General features: G+C 42.9%; 1 protein-coding gene across 2 annotated transcripts in view; it reads right to left on the bottom strand.

The window, feature by feature from the left end:
- The window catches only part of LOC109904176 (syntaxin-binding protein 6), a 125,839-nt gene extending 119,829 nt beyond the window's left edge, over positions 1-6,010 (bottom strand). Inside the window, exon 1 of one of the 2 annotated variants that reach the window (XM_020501375.2) lies at positions 5,740-6,010. The gene's annotated coding sequence lies outside the window, so the exon portion shown is untranslated. The remainder of the gene's footprint in view (positions 1-5,739) is intronic. The other variant, XM_020501374.2, reaches the window with a different exon arrangement.
- Positions 6,011-21,275: the final 15,265 nt, after the last annotated feature.

Raw genomic sequence — 21,275 nt, forward strand, 5'->3', positions numbered from 1 at the left:
TTGTTATTTGGTTTTGGAGAGGGGCCAATAAGCCCTGCGAAACAAGGTTCCCAGGCCTCCTGGGTATCCCAGTGCTAGCTGTGCCACCAGAGACTCTAGGTTCCAGCCCAGGCTCTGTCGCAGCCGGCCGCGACAGGGAGGGCCATGGGGCGACGCACAATTGGCCCAGCGTCGTCCGGGTTAGGGATGGTTTGTTGGCCGGCAGGGATATCCTTGTCTCATCGCGCACTCACGACTCCTGTGGTGGGCCGGGCGCAGTGCACACTGACCAGGTTGCCAGGTGTACGGGAGTTGCAGCAATGAGACAAGACTACCAAGAGGATACCACGAAATTGGGGAGAAAAAAAAGGGTAAAAAAAAAAAAAGGTTTCCACAAGTGCTTCAAGACATGTATTCCATAGATTCAGCTCGCCAGTTAGCCGTTTTAAACTTGGGCGGTATCAAGATTTATATTGTCACACCATCCTTCTCTCATCCCGGGATTTACAGTATTAGTGGCTTAGGGGGCGCAAAAACAAACGCAAAAAAAGACCATTGGACATCTTACCAGAATCATAACAAAATTTGCATAAGTAATAGCGAATTTCTATGGCGGCTGCTAGCAAAATAATGAATCGCAAATACAGGCAATCCAGCTCAAGTTATACATATATAGTTAGGAGCTATTGAATGTAATTTTTGTTGAGTTTGGACATTTACAAACGAATGTGAACGAGAGACATTGTGCAAATGAATAAAGCATGCTTGTCTGAAGGAAGAACAGCACTGGCTCTGAAGCAGCATGTGTACATGCTGTGTCTATGTGAAGTCTGGAGTCACTAGGGTAACAGGCCTGCCTGCTCTGCTCAGACAAGATGGGGGAGGAGCAGAAAAACGAGAACAGATAGGAGAAAAAAAACACAAGGAAATAAAAAGATGGCACATTTAACTAATCCAAAGGGCTTAGACTTCTCAAACACAGCAGAAAGCTTAAACAATATGGTGCCCCATCACCTTATTCAGTAACTGATTTAGATAACTAGCAAGTTAAACATAGGGGTCGTGTTAAAGTAGAATTCTTGATTTTTCTTTCTGGGATTTTTTTTTTTAAACGCATAAGAAATCTCTTGCTGCGTTTTGTAAACACAGATCTAAATTGCTTCCCATTGTAATTTCTGCTCGGCATCAAACTACTTTTGTGCTTAAGTTGCACTTCTTCACTCGGAGGAGAATTCACAAACTGGCATTCTATTAGCAGACAGAACTCTGACTGATGTGTAGCTACTTCTCTCTGGCACTTTTCTCAGTGTAGCCAACCTACTTTTCTCTAGTAAAATGCAAGGTTAACTTAAAACAAAACATTAGAAAGAATGTAGCCAGCTACATTTCCTATGATAAACATCAGAAATATGATGACCATCAAATCAAATGTATTTATATAGCCCTTCGTACATCAGCTGATATCTCAAAGTGCTGTATAGAAACCCAGCCTAAAACACCAAACAGCAAGCAATGCAGGTGTAGAAGCACGGTGGCTAGGAAAAACTCCCTAGAAAGGCCAAAAACTAGGAAGAAACCTAGAGAGGAACCAGGCTATGTGGGGTGGCCAGTCCTCTTCTGGCAGTGCCGGGTGGAGATAACAGAACATGGCCAAGATGTTCATAAATGACCAGCATGGTCAAATAATAATAATCACAGGCAGAACGGTTGAAACTGGTGCATACAAATGGCAAGAAAAAGTATGTGAAACCTTTGGAAATACCTGGATTTCTGCATATATTGGTCATAAAATTTGATCTGATCATCTAGGTCACAACAATAGACAAACAGTCTGCTTAACAATGTGTTTTCATGTCTTTACTGAACACACGCAGTGCAGGGTGGAAAAAGTATGTGAACCCTTGGATTTAATAACTGGTTGACCCTCCTTTGGCAGCAATAACCTCAACCAAACGTTTTCTGTAGTTGCGGATCAGACCTGCACAACAGTCCGAATGAATTTTGGACCATTCCTCTTTAAAAAAAACTGTTGCAGTTCAGCAATATTCTTGGGATGCCTGGTGTGAACTGCACTCAAAGTCATGCCACAGCCTCTCAAATCGGGTTGAGGTCAGAACTCTGACCGGGCCACTCCAGAAGGCGTATTTTCTTCTGTTGAAGCCATTCTGTTAACTTACTTCTGTGTTTTGGGTTGCTGTCCTGTTGCGTCACCAAACTTCTGTTAATCTTCAATTGGCGGACAGCCTATCATTCTCCTGCAAAATGTTTTGATAAACTTGGGAATTCATTTTTCCATCGATGATAGCAAGCTGTCCAGGCCCCGAGGCAGCAAAGCAGCTCCCTCCACCATACTTTACAGTTGGGATGAGGTTGATGTTGGTGTGTTGTGCCTTTTTTTCTCCACACAGTGTTGTGTGTTCCATCTAATCTGTAGTTTCATCTTTCCACATAATGTTTTGCCAGTAGCGCTGTGGAACACCCAGGTGTACTTTTGCAAACTTTAGACGTGCAGCAATGGGTTTTTTGGACAGCAGTGGCTTCTTCCGTGGTGTCCTCCCATGAACAACATTACTTTATAGTGTTTCACATATCATAGACTCAGAGATATTAGCATGTTCCAGAGATTTCTTGAAGTCTTTAGCTGACGCTAAGATTCTTCTTAACCTCATTGAGCATTCTGCGCTGTGCTCTTGCAGTCATCTTTGCAGGACGGCCACTCATAGGGAGAGTAGCAATAGTGCTGAACTTTCTCCATGTAGACAATTCATCTTACCGTGGAAGAGATACTTTTGTAACCCTTTCCAGCTTTATGCAAGTCAACAATTCTTAATCTTAGGTATTTTTAGATCTTTTGTTCGAGGCATGGTTCACATCGGGCAATGCTTATTGTGAATAGCAAACTCAAACTTAATAGGGCAAGGCAGCTCTAACCAACATCTCCAATCTCGTCTCATTGATTGGACTCCAGGTCAGCTGACTCCTGACTCCAATTAGCTTTTGGAGAAGTCATTAGCCTAGGAGTTTACATACTTTTTCCAACCTACCATGTGAATGTTTAAATTATGTATACAATATATAAGAAAAATACTATAATTTGTGTGTGTTATTAGTTTAAGCACACTGTGTTTGTCAATTGTTGGGACTTGTGAAGATCAGATCAAATTTATGCAGAAATCCAAGTAATTCCAAAGGGTTCACATACATTTTTTTGCAAAACTACAGTGGCAAGAAAAAGTATTGCTTTTTCATTGTACTTGTGTAGCTGCAGTTTTGTTGTCATTTGTTGAAAATGAAGCTATTTTCTGCCGAATGAGTTGCACTAATGTATTTTCTGTGAAGGAAAACTATAGTTGCACGGCCCTGATCACTCTATGGAAGCAGGTGAAATGAAGAATGTGATCTGCTTTATCTCCTAACGTATTGCACAAGTTGACTGCAGGTATTTACTTAAAAAGTAGCTACAAATATTAAAATGTATTGATAAACATTAAAGAAATAGTTTCAACAGAATTGACGGTATTAAAAAAGAAATCCCGTGGCTATTTCCAAATACCCTGGTACATACGGTATACCGTCCAAGCCTACTATGTTTTACATTCTCCTTATTGTAATGTTCCATAGGGTCATCCTGTGTGGTACCCTATTGTATTTGAAGTGAAAATGTGGAAAATATCTCTGTGTGCATGCGTGAGAGAGAGCGAGAAGAAGCAGTCAAGGTACAGAAGCACACTGCACTACCTACTCCCTTTTCAAATCAGCTGTCAGAGTTGCATTGTTACTCCTACACAATAGCATCTGGCCGTCAGCTCTGTAAATATTATGTTTTTCCTTGTGGAAAAGCAAACCGCCTCCCATTACTGCTTTCAACACAATAATTTCATATGAACAGGACATCCTGGGTTTTTATATTTTTCAAAGTCAAATACAAAACATACAATGAAGACTCAAATGGCTTTCCCTTTGTTTGTTGTGGGTGGTATGAACCAACTGTCATACACATCAAATCCCACACATATGAATTGCTTTATCAATAGCCTGACTTTGATATTTGATAGTATGACAGTTAATTTCTTAATATACAGATGAGCACATAACAATGAGCTTCAGTTTATATTAAAATATAGTTTTTATAATAAAGCATCTGTATATGAAACTAGCATGATGCACATGTATGACAATTATTTGCGGGTAAACAATCCATAAGAGAAACATGTTTTAATGAGATATCGTCCCTTTGTACAATACAGGTGCATGCAGCTGCATAATATGTGCATTATGCAGTATAGCCTAATTGAAATATTGTCCATGCTATTCCATATACACACAATAGTATGTGGACACCCCTTCATTAGTAGTGGATTAGGCTATTTTAGCCACACCCGTTGCTGACAGGTGTATAAAATCAAGCACACAGCCATGCAATCGACAAACATTGGCAGTAGAATGGCCCGTACTGTAGAGCTCAGTGAATTTCAACCTGGCTCTGTCATAGGATGCCACCTCTCCAATAAGTCAGTCAGTTGGTCAAATTTCTGCCCTGCTAAAGCTGCTCCGGTGAACTGTAAGTGCTGTTATTGTGAGGTGGAAGTCTAAGAGCACCAGCTGCACAAGCTCACAGAACTGGACCGGTAGCACTAAAAATAGTCTGTCCTCGGTTGCAACACTCACTACCGAGTTCCAAACTACCTCTGGAAGCAAAGTCAGCACTATTTGTGCTTTTATTTCCTTTTTCAGAATGTCAATGCCCCCGTGAACAAAGCGTGGTCCATACAGAAATGGTTTGTCAAGATCAGTGTGGACGAACTTGACTGGCCTGCACAAAGCCCTGACCTCAACCCCAAACAACTTTGGGATGAACTGGAACGCTGACTGAAAGCCTGGCCTAATCACCCAACATCAGTGCCCGACCTCACTAATGCTCTTGTGGCTGGCTGAATGGAAGCAAGTCCCGGCTGCAATGTTCCAACATCTAGTGGAAAGCCTTCCCAGAAGAGTGGAGCCTATTATAGCAGAAAAAGGGAGGACCAACTCCATAATTAATGCCCATGATTTTGGAATGAGATGTTCTAGAGCAGGTGTCCACACACTTTTGGTCATGTAGTGTAGCTTGTGACAAAAGCCTCCGTTTCAGATAATGAAATAAGATTGCAGGCTACTTGAAGGTTTAACAATTATGTATTTTAGCTAGTGTTCAAAACACCAGCTCAAGCTTCATCTTCAAAACTGTTAGCAAGGCTTCAGACTTCAAAATTAGGAAGTTCGAAGCCTTATTTTGCAAGACTCTATAGTTACTGCTATGTATAATTTGAACAGACTTCACTCTGACAGTGAGACGTTCAAAGAAATACAATTAGTCTCAGCCTTCATAAAACCTTAAATACTATTTACCATAACACAGCTATTTATATTTGACATAAAATTAAGTATTCAAATCCTGAATAATCCATTGAATGAATCATTTGACGTGCGCAATAGTTCGTAAAAAAATGTTGAGCCTTTAACTGTAGCAAGTTCTGGGATATATTTAGATGATTGTTGTAACAGACACGGTGGAGACCGAGCAACACGCGCACCCTGTCACACACACAGGACTCCGCGCTCGAATGTCAATAGTTGGACGAATGTAAATCTAAAACGTAGATAAATTATGACAGCATTTGAACTTGCATTGCATTTGATATACATGTGTATATCAAATTCGTATCCTATGAAAACCCGAGAGTAAATAGAACAGATCAAAGTAATTCTCAAGTAACTCACCACTTCTCGTTTGACACTGTTCCAAGTGTCAAAGGTTATTACCGTGAGTCAATGTACTTTTTACTTGTCAATTCGTTCCTGTTATCTAATCAAATTGAAAGGTAGCATTTCGTTTTTGACATGGAAGTAGCCTAATTTCGCTCAACAGTCGTATTTCAAGGAAAGACAGAGCGTCTCTATCGCTCGCGGAGCAACAACTGCAGTCTCGATAGAAAAGCAGCAGCAGGTTCTCAGCAAGTCTTCCAAACCGCTAGTCACGTGGAGTAGACCCTAAGTAAATGCAATGTGCATTTTATTTGAGTCTTTAACATAAGTAAACAAATGATTGCCATGATAGGGAATTAAAGTTGTGGAACTTTGAACTAGATTCCTTGCATATTTCCTTGCTTTGCTTAATATCAAATCTGATATTTTTATTTTATTTATTTAACCTTTATTTAACTAGGCAAGTCAGTTAAGAACTCATTCTTATTTACAATGACGTTTACAATGATGGCCTACCAAAATGCATCCTGGTGGAATGGGGCTGGGATTAAAAATAAATAAAACAATCAAATATAAATTAGGACAAAACACATATATTGACAAGAGAGATAACACTACATAAAGAGAGACCTAAGACAACATAGCAAGGCAGCAACAACATAACACAGCACAACATGGTAGCAGCACAAAACATGGTACAAACATTATTGGGCACAGACAACAGCACAAGGGAAAAGAAGGTAGAGACAACAATGCATCATGCAAAGCAGTCACACTGTCAGTAACAGTGTCCATGATTGAGTCTTTGAATGAATAGATTGAGATAAAACTGTCCGGTTTGAGTGTTTGTTGCAGCTCATTCCAGTTAGCTGCAGCGAACTGAAAGGAGGAGCGACCCAGGGATGTGTGCTTTGGGGACCTTTAACAGAATGTGACTGGCAGAACAGGAGTTGTATGAGGGCTGCAGTAGATATCTCAGATAGGGGGTTTCTTTTAATTGTTGGCTATAAACGTTCATGAAGCCAGTGTTTTCAACACTTTTCGCCTGGATTACTTCTTGGAAACTTTTGTATTTTTCCTTGAGCAACTGCACAAAGTTCTGCACAAAGTTCTGCACAAATTCACATTTCCCCTTTTGACTGGTAGCCTAGAAGGCTATATAAATGTTGTCAATGTGCACACCACATGCCCTCTTTCCCCAAATGCCAGCTGTTGCCACCCTGCCTGCTGGTGGAGAAGGTGGAAAGCTTCAAGTTCCTCGGCGTACACATCACTGACAATCTGAAATGGTCCACCCACACAGACAGTGTGGTGAAAAGACACAACAGCACCTCTTCAACCTCAGGAGGCTGAAGAAATGTGGCTTGGCCCCTAAGATCCTCACAAACTTTTAGAGATGCACAATTGAGAGCCTGTTGTCGGGCTGTATCACCGCCTGGTACGGCAACTGCACTGCCTGCAACTGCAGGGCTTTCCAGAGGGTGGTGAGGTCTGCCCAACGCATCACCGGGGGCACACTGCCTGCCCTCCAGGACAACAACAGCACTCAATGTCATAGGAAGGCCAAAATGATCATCAAGGCCATGAGCCACGGCCTGTTCACCCTGCTACCATCCAGAAAAAGCTTATATCTCAAGGCCATCAGACTCTTAAATAGCCATCACTAGCCGGCTACCACCCAGTTACTCAAGCCTGCACCTTAGAGGCTGCTGCCCCATATACATAGACATGGAATCACTGGCCACTTTAATAATGGAACACTAGTCACTTTAATAATATTTACATACTGCTTTACTCATCTCATATGTAATAAGTGTATTCTATTCTACTGTATTTTAGTTAATGCCACTCCGACATTGCTCGTACTAATATTTATATATTTCTTAATTCCATTATATTACTTTTAGATTTGTGTATTGTTTTCAATTGTTAGATACCACTGTACTGTTGGAGCTAGGAACACAAGCATTTCGCTACACCTGCAATAACATCTGCTAAATATGTGTTTGTGACCAATACAATTGTACATGATATGGTGTGTTCATTCCCATAGCCATGCCAACAGCATGCTGTTCTATAGGATTTCCCACACAATGTGCTGTGTGTCAGATTTTCTGCTTGGCTAAGTGAGTCACCAAATTCCTTAGAGACCTCTAACTAATAACTATTTTCCTGACAGTTTTTCTTTTATACACTGAAGACAGGGAGAACCGGCTTACAGTGTTTTTCACTCACTCACTAGTGTGTGGTACATTTTGACAACTCTAGGCATAAAAATCCAAACAGGTGACCAAAATGGCTCATGTTTCAAAACTCACATTTTTTATTGACTGAGTACAACAAACAAATTCACAAAGTCATTTGTTCACTGCACCAAATCACTCTTTGAATTTGGATCTTAGTATCTGCTTGTCAAAATGTAATATTCACTTCATGATTTTCTTGTCATTTGTAAACAGTACAAATTAGAATTGTAAATCGGGAACTCTTTCTAGAGCTACGACCTGCTGATCACTGACGATATCATGATTTAACCTTGTTTTTCTTCCAGAGTTCCCAGTTGCCTTGAAACCACCATAAATCCAGAAAATGCCAGACTTTGATGACAAAATTTGCCCATGAAGGACCGCCGCACCACCTTCCTGTTCAAGTGAGCACAGCACAACAAGGTGAGTCCAAAAATGTCTTGTATGTTGCTGAATACATGATGTAATATGCCAGGGAGATATGTATACTGCAGCTAAGAAAGTAATACTAAGTGTATGTTGTGTAGTAAGCTGTTAGCACTATACATTTCAAAAGTGCTGAACAAATAGTTATATTGACTATGTCCGTCCTAGCTCGCTCATGAATGTCTTCATCAAAATTACGGATTGCCTCTTATAAGCTTGTCGTCCCTTTATGCCATTGTCAGTAGAAACCAGATTTGTTTAAGCAAGTCAGCCTGTGGGAGGAGGCTCTGTCCAATCTCAGCATGGAGAAAGCCATGCAATTGTTGTGGGTAGTGGCGACCCATCATTCAGGGCCGTTTCGCTGCCAGACAAGGCTCTGCTGATTGCCAGGTGTAGCAGTGCTAAGGTGTTGGGACTGCTGTTGGGACTTTGCTGTTGGGACAGCTTTATGTAGGCCCTAACAGCTTGTGGGCATCATTGTCACCATTCTAGTGCAATTCATGTATTGTTTAGTGTTGTGTTGTGGCTTTGCTGGCATGCACCCTCCCCCCCCAAAAAATGTATTTGCCCCACCAAGATGTACATGCTAAAATCACCACTGGTTGTGGGGATGACATGGGAGCAGTGATGTAGTCATGTCGCTAGACCTCGATGTCCAAGTCGCGTCCTGAGTCCTTTGGTAACGCTAAAGCTGTGGTTTAATAATTTAATATACAATTCAACTCTAGCTAGGTAACGCAATAGCTAGCTAACATTTGCCGTTGTAGCTACCATGTTGAATTATGCAGGAAACAGCGACTTTCTGACAAGTCACCGCTGGTCCAGGCAAGGTACCAGAGCTCCAGAAGGGCACCACGTTGGACTGGCCAAGTTGCACTTCAGTCAATGAGCCGAGTCATCCATGCGACCTGGTTGAAGTTTTGCTTGTAGAAATGCAAGAGTGGAGCACATCGGGTGGCAGGTGGTGTGTTTACTACTGAGAAGGCAAAAAGAGCTGAAGAGAGTGGAAGGAGCGAGAAGGTAGTGTAAGGAAGGTCCATCCGCCAGTCCTGGACCAAGGTTGTGCTGGACTGGCCAGTGCAGGGTATGGCAGTTCTTCTCTTATTGTAGTTCTTCCAGGAGCCAGTGAATAAGTCTTTAGCCAAAGCTCTGTCATCACCATCTTTAGCATCATCTTGCTCTGAGGTTGCCTTCATAACTGTGGGTTTGTTTTCCCAGTTTGGTGCATCTTTCGATGGATTACCATGTTGGTCGATTGGGTGTTAAGACTCACACAAAGGTTAAAAGAATTTAAGTTGGTTGCCCCCAAAATAGTCCAGGCAGACATCAAATCAAATCCAATTTTATTTGTCACATGGACCGAATACAACAGATGTAGACCTTACAAGGAAATGCTTACTTACAAGCCCTAACCAACAATGCAATTAAAAATATACACTGCTCCAAAAAATAAAGGGAACACTTCAACAACACAATGTAACTCCAAGTCAATCACACTTCTGTGAAATCAAACTGTCCACGTAGGAAGCAACACTGATTGACAATACATTTCACATGCTGTTGTGCAAATGGAATAGACCACAGGTGGAAATTATAGGCAATTAGCAAGACACCCTCAATAAAAGAGTGGTTCTGCAGGTGGGGAACACAGACCACTTCTCAGTTCCTATGCTTCCTGGCTGATGTTTTGGTCACTTTTGAATGCTGGCGGTGCTTTCACTCTAGTGGTAGCATGGAACGGAGTCTACAACCCACACAAGCGGCTCAGGTAGTGCAGCTCATCCAGGATGGATTTCTGTGTCTGTCAGCGTACTGTCCAGAGCATGGAGGCGCTACCAGGAGACAGGTCAATACATCAGGAGACGTGGAGGAGGCCGTAGGAGGGCAACAACCCAGCAGCAGGACCGCTACCTCCACCTTTGTGCAAGGAGGAGCAGGAGGAGCACTGCCAGAGCCCTGCAAAATGACCTCCAGCAGGCCACAAATGTGCATGTGTCTGCTCAAACGGTCAGAAACAGACTCCATGAGGGTGATATGAGGGTCCGACGTCCACAGGTGGGGGTTGTGCTTACAGCCCAACACCGTGCAGGACGTTTGGCATTTGCCAGAGAACACCAAGATTGGCAAATTCGCCACTGGCGCCCTGTGCGCTTCACAGATGAAAGCCGGTTCACACTGAGCACGTGACAGACATGACAGAGTCTGGAGACGCCGTGGAGAACGTTCTGCTGCCTGCAACATCCTCCAGCATGACCGGTTTTGCGGTGGGTCAGTCATGGTGTGGGGTGGCATTTCTTTGGGGGGCCGCACAGCCCTCCATGTGCTCGCCAGAGGTAGCCTGACTGCCATTAGGTACCGAGATGAGATCCTCAGATACCTTGTGAGACCATATGCTGGTGCGGTTGGCCCTGGGTTCCTCCTAATGCAAGACAATGCTAGACCTCATGTGGCTGGAGTGTGTCAGCAGTTCCTGCAAGAGGAAGGAATTGATGCTATGGACTGGCCCGCCCGTTCCCCAGACCTGAATCCAATTGAGCACATCTGGGACATCATGTCTCACTCCATCCACCAACGCCACGTTGCACCACAGACTGTCCAGGAGTTGATCCCTCAGGAGACCATCCGCTACCTCATCAGGAGCATGCCCAGGCGTTGTAGGGAGGCCTTACAGGCACGTGGAGGCCACACACACACACACTACTGAGCCTCATTTTGACTTGTTTTAAGGACATTACATCAAAGTTGGATCAGCCTGTAGTATGGTTTTCCACTTTAATTTTGAGTCTGACTCCAAATCCAGACCTCCATGGGTTGATAAATTTGATTTCCATTGATAATTTTTGTGTGATTTTGTTGTCAGCACATTCAACTATGTAAAGAAAAAAGTATTTAATAAGAATATTTCATTCATTCAGATCTAGGATGTGTTATTTTAGTGTTCCCTTAATTTTTTGGAGCAGTGTATAAAAAAAGACCTAAAAAATGTAAGAATAAGATATAAAAGTAACAAATAATTCAAGAGCAACAGTAAAATAACAATAGCGAGGCTATATACACAGGGTACCGGTACAGAGTCAATTTGCAGGGGCAGCTGTTAGTCAAGGTAATTGAGGTAATATGTACATGTAGGCAGAGTTATTAAAGTGACTATGCATAGATAATAACAGAGAGTAGCAGCAGTGAGCAGTGTAAAAGAGGAGGGGGGGGCAGTGCAAATAGTCTGTGTAGCCATTTGATTAGATGTTCAGGAGTCTGTTTAGAAGCCTCTTCGACCTAGACTTGGCGCTGCCATGCGGTAGCAGAGAGAACAGTCTATGACTAGGGTGGCTGGAGTCTTTGATAATTTTGACACCGCCTGGTATAGAGGTCCTGGATGACAGGAAGATTGGCCCCAGTGATGTACAGTGATGGTGACCGAAAAGGAGAGAGGTGTGGTGAGAGGGGTGATGGTGGAAAAGAAGGTGAGAGGAGCCGCGAGGGAGGATTGAGGGGGGAAAGTGTCTGAGAAGGCGAGAGGAGCGGCGAACGGAGGGGTGATAGTGGGCGAGAAAGCGAGAGGCACAGTGAGGGAGGAGTGGTGTTATTGGCCGAGAGGACTGGCGAGGGAGGAGGGGTGTTAGTGGCCGAGAAGGCAAGAGGAGTGGCGAGGGAGGAAGAAAAGAAGATAGTGGCTGAGAAGGCAAGAGAAGCCGTCATAAAGGCGAGGGGAGCCGCCGGTAGCGGTGTTTTGCTATGTCTTCCGTTTCTCCTAAATGAAAGGGAGAGAAGAACAAGTCTGGGTAAGCCGAGGGCGGAACCACAGTAATGGACCCTGGCAGTAAGGCAGCATGCTGGGCCAGTCACAGGTGCCATCATGCGTGGTGAGGTGACGGACATGGAAACCAGATCGAGACAAAATCTACAGGGTTATCATAGGCACATCTGTTTTTCAATGGCTCAGCATGAACTTGCAGTACGGGCTGTTTGTTAGGCAGGCTTTGCTGGCAGCGCCACTTCAGTAAGTCAAATTCCGGGTATGTGTAAATGTACTGAGCGAAATAACGGTGATTCAGATATAAAGTGCTGAGCACAAGCACTTATAGTCCTAGATATGTAATATATTTTTTATCGTTTGCAGTCATAGAACTGAACTAAGGCAGGTTTGGATCTGTAGTAGGATTATGTTAAACTGGAAACCACAGAGAAGAAAAGTGCAAACTGGTACCAATACACTGACCCAAAGGAATAACAGACTTGAAATTAAATCTTGCTTGGCATACCACAACAAAATAATAAAATAAGAATGCTCCATATTTCTCTGGCCTTCAAAGCTTCCCCTGGACCAATTTCCAATAGTTTACATGGTTTTGTGTTGCGTTCGTTGAATAAATTCACATTTTGACCCAGTGAGTCTTGGGAGTCTACTGAGACTGACTTTATTATTGTTCATGCCTCTGCAATATGATTTACTGTGGCTTTATTATTGTTCATGCCTCTGCAATATGATTTACTGTGGCTTTATTATTGTTCATGCCTCTGCAATATGATTTACTGTGGCTTTATTATTGTTCATGCCTCTGCAATATGATTTACTGTGGCTTTATTATTGTTCATGCCTCTGCAATATGATTTACTGTGGCTTTATTATTGTTCATGCCTCTGCAATATGATTTACTGTGGCTTTATTATTGCTAGTAAATTTTAAGCTGTATGTTGTATAGTAAAGGTTTTCTGCTCTATCCCTGAGCCAACTGGGACAGTACAATGTAACGACAGGGATATAGTAGAGTTACTGTATGTCTCTATGGTACTCCACTCTGACAGACTCAAACTAAGGAATCATATTTTCTCCCATGTGGAATAAGTGTGTGTGTGTGAGTGTGATAGAAAGAGAGAGAGTCTAGGGCAGGGGTATTCAACTATTATCGTACGAGGTCCAGAGCCTGCTGGTTTTCTGTTCTACCTGATAATGAATTGCACCCACCTTATGTCTAGGGGGTTAGAGAGGGGCATTAGGTATTTCTGCCGGCGAGTCTGGGAATTTGGGCAGCTGTGTATCTCTGGGGAGAGACTGGGATTTGGGCAGCTGTGTATCTCTGGGGAGAGACTGGGATTTGGGCAGCTGTGTGACTCTGGGGAAAGACTGTGATTTTGGCAGCTGTGTGTTTCTGGGAAGAGACTGGGATTTGGCCAGCCATGTGTCTCTGGGGAGAAACTTGGATTTGGGCAGCTGTGTGTCTCTGGGGAGAGACTAGGATTTGGGCAGCTGTGTGTCTCTGGGGAGAGACTAGGATTTGGGCAGCTGTGTGTCTCTGAGGAGAGACTAGGATTTGGGCAGCCGTGTGTCTCTGGGGAGACTTGGATTTGGGCAGCCGTGTGTCTCTGGGGAGAGACTGGGATTTGGGCAGCCGTGTGTCTCTGGGGCGAGACTGTGATTTGGGCAGTTGTGTGTCTCTGGGGAGAGACTGGGATTTGGGCAGCCGTGTGTCTCTTGGGAGACTTGGATTTGGGCAGCCGTGTGTCTCTGGGGAGAGACTGGGATTTGGGCAGCTGTGTGTCTCTTGGGAGACTTGGATTTGGGCAGTGGAGTCGATGAAAGAAACAAAACACAAAAGCTCAACTTATCACTCAAACTGTAGGAGAGGATTTCTCAATAAGTTGAAAAACAGAGAGCGGTTATTGCTCAATTCTGTAAGATATTGTTTATAGGTGTTTTGGACACCACACCACAGAGACCAAACTGATCTTCAGTTGGGCAGAGGCTATGTGGATTGTCAGATGGAACAAAAAGAAATTGCCATGGTTGTTATCTATCTATCTATCTATCTATCTATCTATCTATCTATCTATCTATCTATCTATCTATCTATCTATCTATCTATCTATCTATCTATCTATCTATCTATCTATCTATCTATCTATCTATCAATCTATCTATCTATCTATCTATCTATCAATCTCTCTATCCACTGTAGGCCTGGAATTACGTGGTTTTAGGGGCAATGCCATTTGGCCTTCAAGGGCTGCCCAATCTGTCAGGACACCAAGGCCATTAACCAAAATAGCCAATTACATTTATTTGAAAATAAAAAATTGTATGTAAATTCTTTTTTTCAGGACCCTGTGTTTCAAAGATAATTCGTGAAAATCCACAGATCTTCGTTGTAAAAGGTTTAAATACTGTTTCCCATGCTTGTTCAATGAACCATAAACAATGATGTTTAGCCTCGGAGGAGGCTACACCTGTGGACCAGTCGTTAAGACACGAACAGCTTACAGACAGTAGACAATTAAGGTCACAGTTATGAAAACTTAGGACACTAAAGACGCCTTTCTACTGACTCTGAAAAACACCAAAAGAAAGATGCCCAGGGTCCCTGCTCATCTGTGTGAACGTGCCTTAGGCATGCTGCAAGGAGGTATGAGGACTGCAGATGTGGCCAGGGCAGTAAATTGCAATGTCCATACTGTGAGACGCCTAAGACAGCGCTACAGGGAGACAGGATGGACAACTGATCATCCTTGCCGTGGCAGACCACATGTAACATCACCTGCACAGGATGGGTACATGTGAACATCACACCTGCGGGACAGGTACAGGATGGCAACAAGAACTGCCCGAGTTACACCAGGAACGCACAATCCCTCCATCAGTGCTCAGACTGTCTGCAATAGGCTGAGAGAGGCTGGACTGAAGGCTTGTAGCCTGTTGCAAGGCATGTCCTCACCAGACATCACCAGCAACAACGTCGCCTATGGGCACAAACCCACCATCGCTGGACCAGACAGGACTGGCAAAAAGTGCTCTTCATTGACGAGCCACGGTTTTGTCTCACCATGGGTGATGGTCGGATTCGCGTTTATCGTTGAAGGAATGAGCGTTACACCGAGGCCTGTACTCTGGAGCAGGATCGATTTGGAGGTGGAGGGTCCGTCATGGTCTGGGGCGGTGTGTCACAGCATCATCGGACTGAGCTTGTTGTCATTGCAGGCAATCTCAACGCTGTCCCTCATGTGGTACCCTTCCTGTAGGCTCATCCTGACATGACCCTCCAGCATGACAATGCCACCAGCCATACTGCTCATTCTCTGCATGATTCCCTGCAGGACATGAATGTCAGTGTTCTGCCATGGCCAGCAAAGAGCCCGGATCTCAATCCCATTGAGCACGTCTGGGACCTGTTGGATCGGGGGGTGAGGGCTAGGGCCATTCCCACCATAAATGTCTGGGAACTTGCAGGTGGAAGAGTGGGGTAACATCTCACAGCAAGAACTGGCAAATCTAGTGCAGTCCATGAGGAGGAAATCGACTCTACTACTTAATGCAGCTGGTGGCCACACCAGATACTGACTGTTATTTTTTATTTTGACCCCTTTGTTCAGGTACACATTATTAGATTTATGTTAGTCACATATCTGTGGAATTTGTTCATTTAATGTCTCAGTTGTTGAATCTTACGTTCATACAAATATTTACACATGTTAAGTTTGCTGAAAATAAACACAGTTGGCATTGAGAGGACATTTCTTTTTTTGCTGAGATCACATGTACATACATAATTAGCCTACAGGTCGAAGTGTAGGTGATAGGTGATTACAACCTGTAATGTCCAGAATGATTCTGACATGTGGGGGGTGTCTACTTTGGAGAATCTCAAATATAAAATATTTTGATTTGTTTTTTTGGTTACTACATGATTCCATATGTGTTATTTCATAGTTTTGATGTCTTCACTATTGTTGTAAAAATAAAGAAAAACCTTGGAATGAGTACAGGTGTGTCCAAACTTTTGACTGGTACTGTATATATATTGGCTAAATGCCAGTCATGTCTGACAAATATAATGTAGGATCATTAATCATATCTAAAGGCTTGATTCAGTCAACATACTTGAAACACTGTTTGTTCTAATAGGAGAGAAAGGCCAGTACTTGATGTGCACTGCAACATCACCCACCTTGCAATCTGAGTGGAGTCAGTCAACATTTTGAAACTATTTAACCAACCATAAACGTAATTGTTTAAAACCTGGGCGTTTGACATTTTATGAGGCATATCGTACCATGTTCCAACTACAGGAATATGGTAAGGGGATTATTTCATAAACACTTCCTCATATGCCATTGAAGCCATTAGGGCCTATTTCTCTCATGTTTCTGTCATGCTTGTTGCTTCTTTAGATCTTCCCTCTATCTACATTTCTGAAGGATATTTTCATCTCTGTCATATGAAACCACACTCAGTTGCGGTGCACTTTTGAGAATTATGTTTTCCCACGAATTGCGTTTTGGAACATTTGCTGTGTTTATAATGTGAAGAAATCGCCTAAAAGTTTATCAACATTTTAAGCTAAACGTTCTGTTGCATCAGCCTCATTGCTTGTATTTATTTTTTGCATGTGGTGGTTGTATTATTTTGGGATCTATCACTTCCCATAACTGTCCGAAAAGTACAAGTTGACCAATAGAGTAGGTCAGGGTTTTACTTCATTATATCCGTTTTCGCTTCTTGTGGTCAATTTGCAGTTTGCAAATTATTTGTAATTATGTTCCGGCCCCCTGAACATCTGCTCAAGAACAAATATCGGCCAATGGCTGAATCTAGTTAATGATCCCTGGAATAGGTCAACTTTTGTACTATGGGGGATAGTACATTTACATAGGCTAGTGCTTTTGCTGTTCTTTACTCATCTTGTTGGCTGACAAAAAGTAAAATGTGGATAGTTCTAACATCAACAATATGCGGCTCGGAATTCAATAAGATGGTTGCGCGTCGTTATATCCCCGATGTGTCTGTCTTCACTTGTAGCCTACTTCGGAGCTGTAATGCCTGTGAGAAGGATCCGATCACATCATGGGCATTGGCTAATAAGAATTGAGATATCTGAGTGAGAGCCATGTGAGTGAGAGGTGTTTCGGAGGAGGCTACGCCGATTGGCGGCCGGGAGAAGAATTATAATGATTATATTCAGCACAAGGGCCACTTATTTTAGAGGGCCACACAAGGGGTCATTGACTGCCACAGTTGCCGATACCGCAGGGAAATTCAAATCCTGATCCACTGTATCCATCTGTCTTATATAACTTTGTGAGAGGTTAAGGAGCAGTATTGCAGACCCTATCACTCCCTCTCTCTGGGTTCCATCACCCTGAGCCTGCTTTTGCCCCTCCCACACACACACCTCACAGTGGAAAACAAACATCCTTCCTCCCCATGATATCACTGTGTTGGAGCTGGGCTCAAGGAGAGTAGGGTGTGGAGGGAGAACAAGGCACCCCAGTCCCTGTGGAGCAGGGTAAACAGGGAGTGGGGTAGCAGAATGGCCGGACCCTCTGCTCTGCTCCTAGCCTCTCATGTCCCCATGCAGCCAGATGGCTGCCCGCACATCCTCTCAACACACACACACACAGCGCTCAGTCATCTGACTGATCAAACGCTCCATTCAAGCAGGGCATTCATGTGGCTTGTTGTTTATTCAATCAGTATGATGAGTTGAAATCGTGGTCATTGCAGTGAAATATGATTACATCAGATGCATGAGAACATAGGTATTTTATGGGTGGGTGGGAGAGTAGGACATCAGATCTGCATGTAATATTCACATATATAGTTTACAGCGGATGATGGCTTTATTTCCACTGTGTGTTTGGTTGTGTACCTCTTTGAACCAAACAGTGGGAGTATATCAAACAACAGCATGTTTTATTTGATTTCACCAGAGTGCTTTACTGGCTCTTGTTAGAGATGGAGTTTGTTCAAGAAGTCACTCTGCATTGCCAACAGAACTGGGAGGTGTGTGTGACGGTGTGTGTGTGTGCATACGCAAATCAATTTCTTACGATTCAAGTCAACCTATGTGAAGTGAACAGTAAGCTGGTGTGTGAAGCCATTAATCTCCCAACCATTTAATGACTTTAAAAAGGAGAGAGCCAGGCTGAATGTCTGTGATACGTTACCCCATAGCCAAACCATTTATTTGTGTCACCAACTGGGTTGTGACCTGACTTGCATGATGAAAAACCAAAGGTGACAAAAACATTGTTGTTTTCAGAGACCTGTTCCTGTATTCTGCATGTTGTCGACCCATTTCCATGCTTCCCTGCTCGAGGACGTCTCAGTTTAATACCCAATCATAATATTTTTATAAAACACCACACTCACTTGAAGTAATTAAGCTCTGTTGAAGCTTGCAGAATTGGATCATATTCAGTATGGCAATAGGACTGTGCATTCCTCAAGAAAACAATGTTCAGAGTGAAAGTCCAGTACGCTTTACAACCACATTAGTTGTAAATGCATACATTAGGAAGAAATGTGTGTTACCTTTATTTTACAAGTCAGTTAAGAACAAATTCTTATTTTCAAATGGGTTAACTGCCTGTTCAGGGGCAGAACGACAGATTTGTACCTTGTCAGCTCGGGGGTTTGAACTTGAAACCTTTCGGTTACTAGTCCAACGCTCTAACCACTAGGCTACCCTGCCGCCCCAAATAGGACAGGGTATGTGCACATACATACACTGGCTATGTGCAGGTGCTAGATATCCCACTGTGTTATAGAAATCATGTTTATCAGAAAGAATCTGCACTCCAATATAAACTCACAAATGAGTTTGAACATTATCACAATAAACACATCTGGGAGAATTTCCATGTATTGCAGAGCAATTACATACAGTATAGGCCTACTGAATAGTGGGGCACCACATTGCAGCGAAGAACTGATGTTAAACTGGAAGAAAGCTTTACATGTTGCCAGTGAGAAACATAAAACACTTGTTAAAGTTAATCATGTCCCCATATGATTAGAAAAAACAAGAGTTCATTAAAGAAAGTGTGGTTGCGGGGAGGAGGAAGTGTTTTGACCAGTGCTGCAATTTGATTCCATTTTAATTGAGCAAAACCAGAAAAACCAGATTTCCCACATTTTGACCTTCACTACAGTAGGCCTATTGTGACCTAAGGTCAACAAAACACCTCCTTGAGCTTAAAATATCGCAGCTGTGTACTACTATTTGTATTTCTTTCCTTGTATAGCCTACTTTCCTTCATAATGACCATTATTGATAGTTAAACTGGATAGCTGTCCACCATATTACTTCTGCATAACAAGCTCTATTAGATCAGTGGTCCTATAGGAAAGGAAACAAGGAAAGGAAGCTACATACAATGTGGTACATCTCAAATCAAACGCTGGTTCTCTCCTCGTCTCCTTCCCTTGATCTGAAAACAAATACAGTAGGTTAAAGCAAATGAAAGGATATGAGGAGAGGCCTCTTTAGACTAATGAGACGCACCCTCCCAAAGAGTTTCCATCTCCTCAAATTCCCTCTCACCTGCAGTGCATAGTGCCAACACTGCGAAAAGCATTCATCTCTCTCGATTTGCCTGAAGGCAGCAGTTTAACTCAGACGTGAAACCTGGAATTTCAGAGGAATAGTCCTGCCTGTATCAAACACGTCTTGCAGTAGATTATTACTTCTACAGTGTTAGCTAAATGGGCTACGATGCATCCATCATTAGTTATCACTAGGGACGTGACCAAGAAAACCTCACAACAATAGACTGTTATAGCCAATGTATTCCTCTAACAATCAAACTGTCCGGGACAAATGAGATCCTAAATAGATCTCACTGTCTATACAACACAGTTCTTATAATGGCTTTTCCTCTGCTGTCCCTGTTTCAATAGCAGACACCTAATTTTCAATATGTCACACCAGTCATTCAGCCAAAGGTATAGGCTTTACATCTCCCTGTCCCCAGCAGGCAGCAACCCACTCAGTTCTGCCCCCTTTATTGTTTTGCTGCCAGATAACTGGCCTGCCAGCTAATTTAGCAGACCAATAGCCAGACAGCCCCTGGGTTTAACAAAGAGCTGAGGATCCAATGTCCGATTTGGTCTTTATTGCAGGTGTCACATTGAGATGTTCTCATATCCACACTGCAGGGGATAACGTGACACAGGGTGCTGGAACCGGGATGAATGGTGGAGACTGAACTTATTTCCTACTATGTTTTGATGGAGGGGGCTGTTAGAGGTTTCTGGATGTGAAGGGGCAGATCATTCATCATAGATCATTGGAAATAGATGATCTGACACAGGGGAGAGTATAGACCCAGGAGGTGGTCGGCTTTGACAACTAGAATAAATGTTTGAGTCATTCTCAAAAAATGAAAAGGTGCTTTTTAAAGGGAGTCGCTCTTTAATGACAATGCAATCACTGTATTTACTAAGGCAGCATCTGGACAACAATAAAAACATGTTTCCCCAATATGGGAAGTATTGTAAGATGTGAAATAATCAGTCCCATGTGAAATAATTGACCAGTTCCAGAGAATGACTGTTTAATTGATCACTGGTTTGTCTATAATGGTCTGGTGTAGGTCTATTGACGTAGTCATGAGGCTGTACAAGCTGTACACACATTGGAAACAACTCAATGAGTGGCAGTGTGTGGAGAAAGCTGAATATCTCCAGCCAGCTGATTAACAGAAGTTAGGTAGAATAACCGACAAGAAAAACGATGCTATACCTGTAGCTGTTTCATAAACTAGCTTACCAGTACGATTTGCTTTCTAGGCTAACACACATTTTTCAACCATTGATTATCAGTCAAGTTCCAATGAGTCAACCCTTATGTCCATTACCTTGACCAGGTATGAAGACAGCTGAGATATGCTTCTTAGAATGTAAAGAACAGTGGAAGACAGCTGGCACATCAGTGGTTACAAGAGGTGTGAGATGTTCTGTGGGTCATTGAATCCAAGCAGATTAAATTATTTAAAATCACTTCCAACTCAACGGAGTAGTTTCTTTGAGCGTCCTACTCCTTCTGCTCTTATCGTGGTGGACGTCACGCCGTTGTCCCATGAGGCCACGGGAGTTTCTTGACACTA

The sequence above is a fragment of the Oncorhynchus kisutch genome, linkage group LG14 (genome assembly GCF_002021735.2).
Source record: "Oncorhynchus kisutch isolate 150728-3 linkage group LG14, Okis_V2, whole genome shotgun sequence".
In the NCBI taxonomy this organism is placed as follows: Eukaryota; Metazoa; Chordata; class Actinopteri; order Salmoniformes; family Salmonidae; genus Oncorhynchus; species Oncorhynchus kisutch.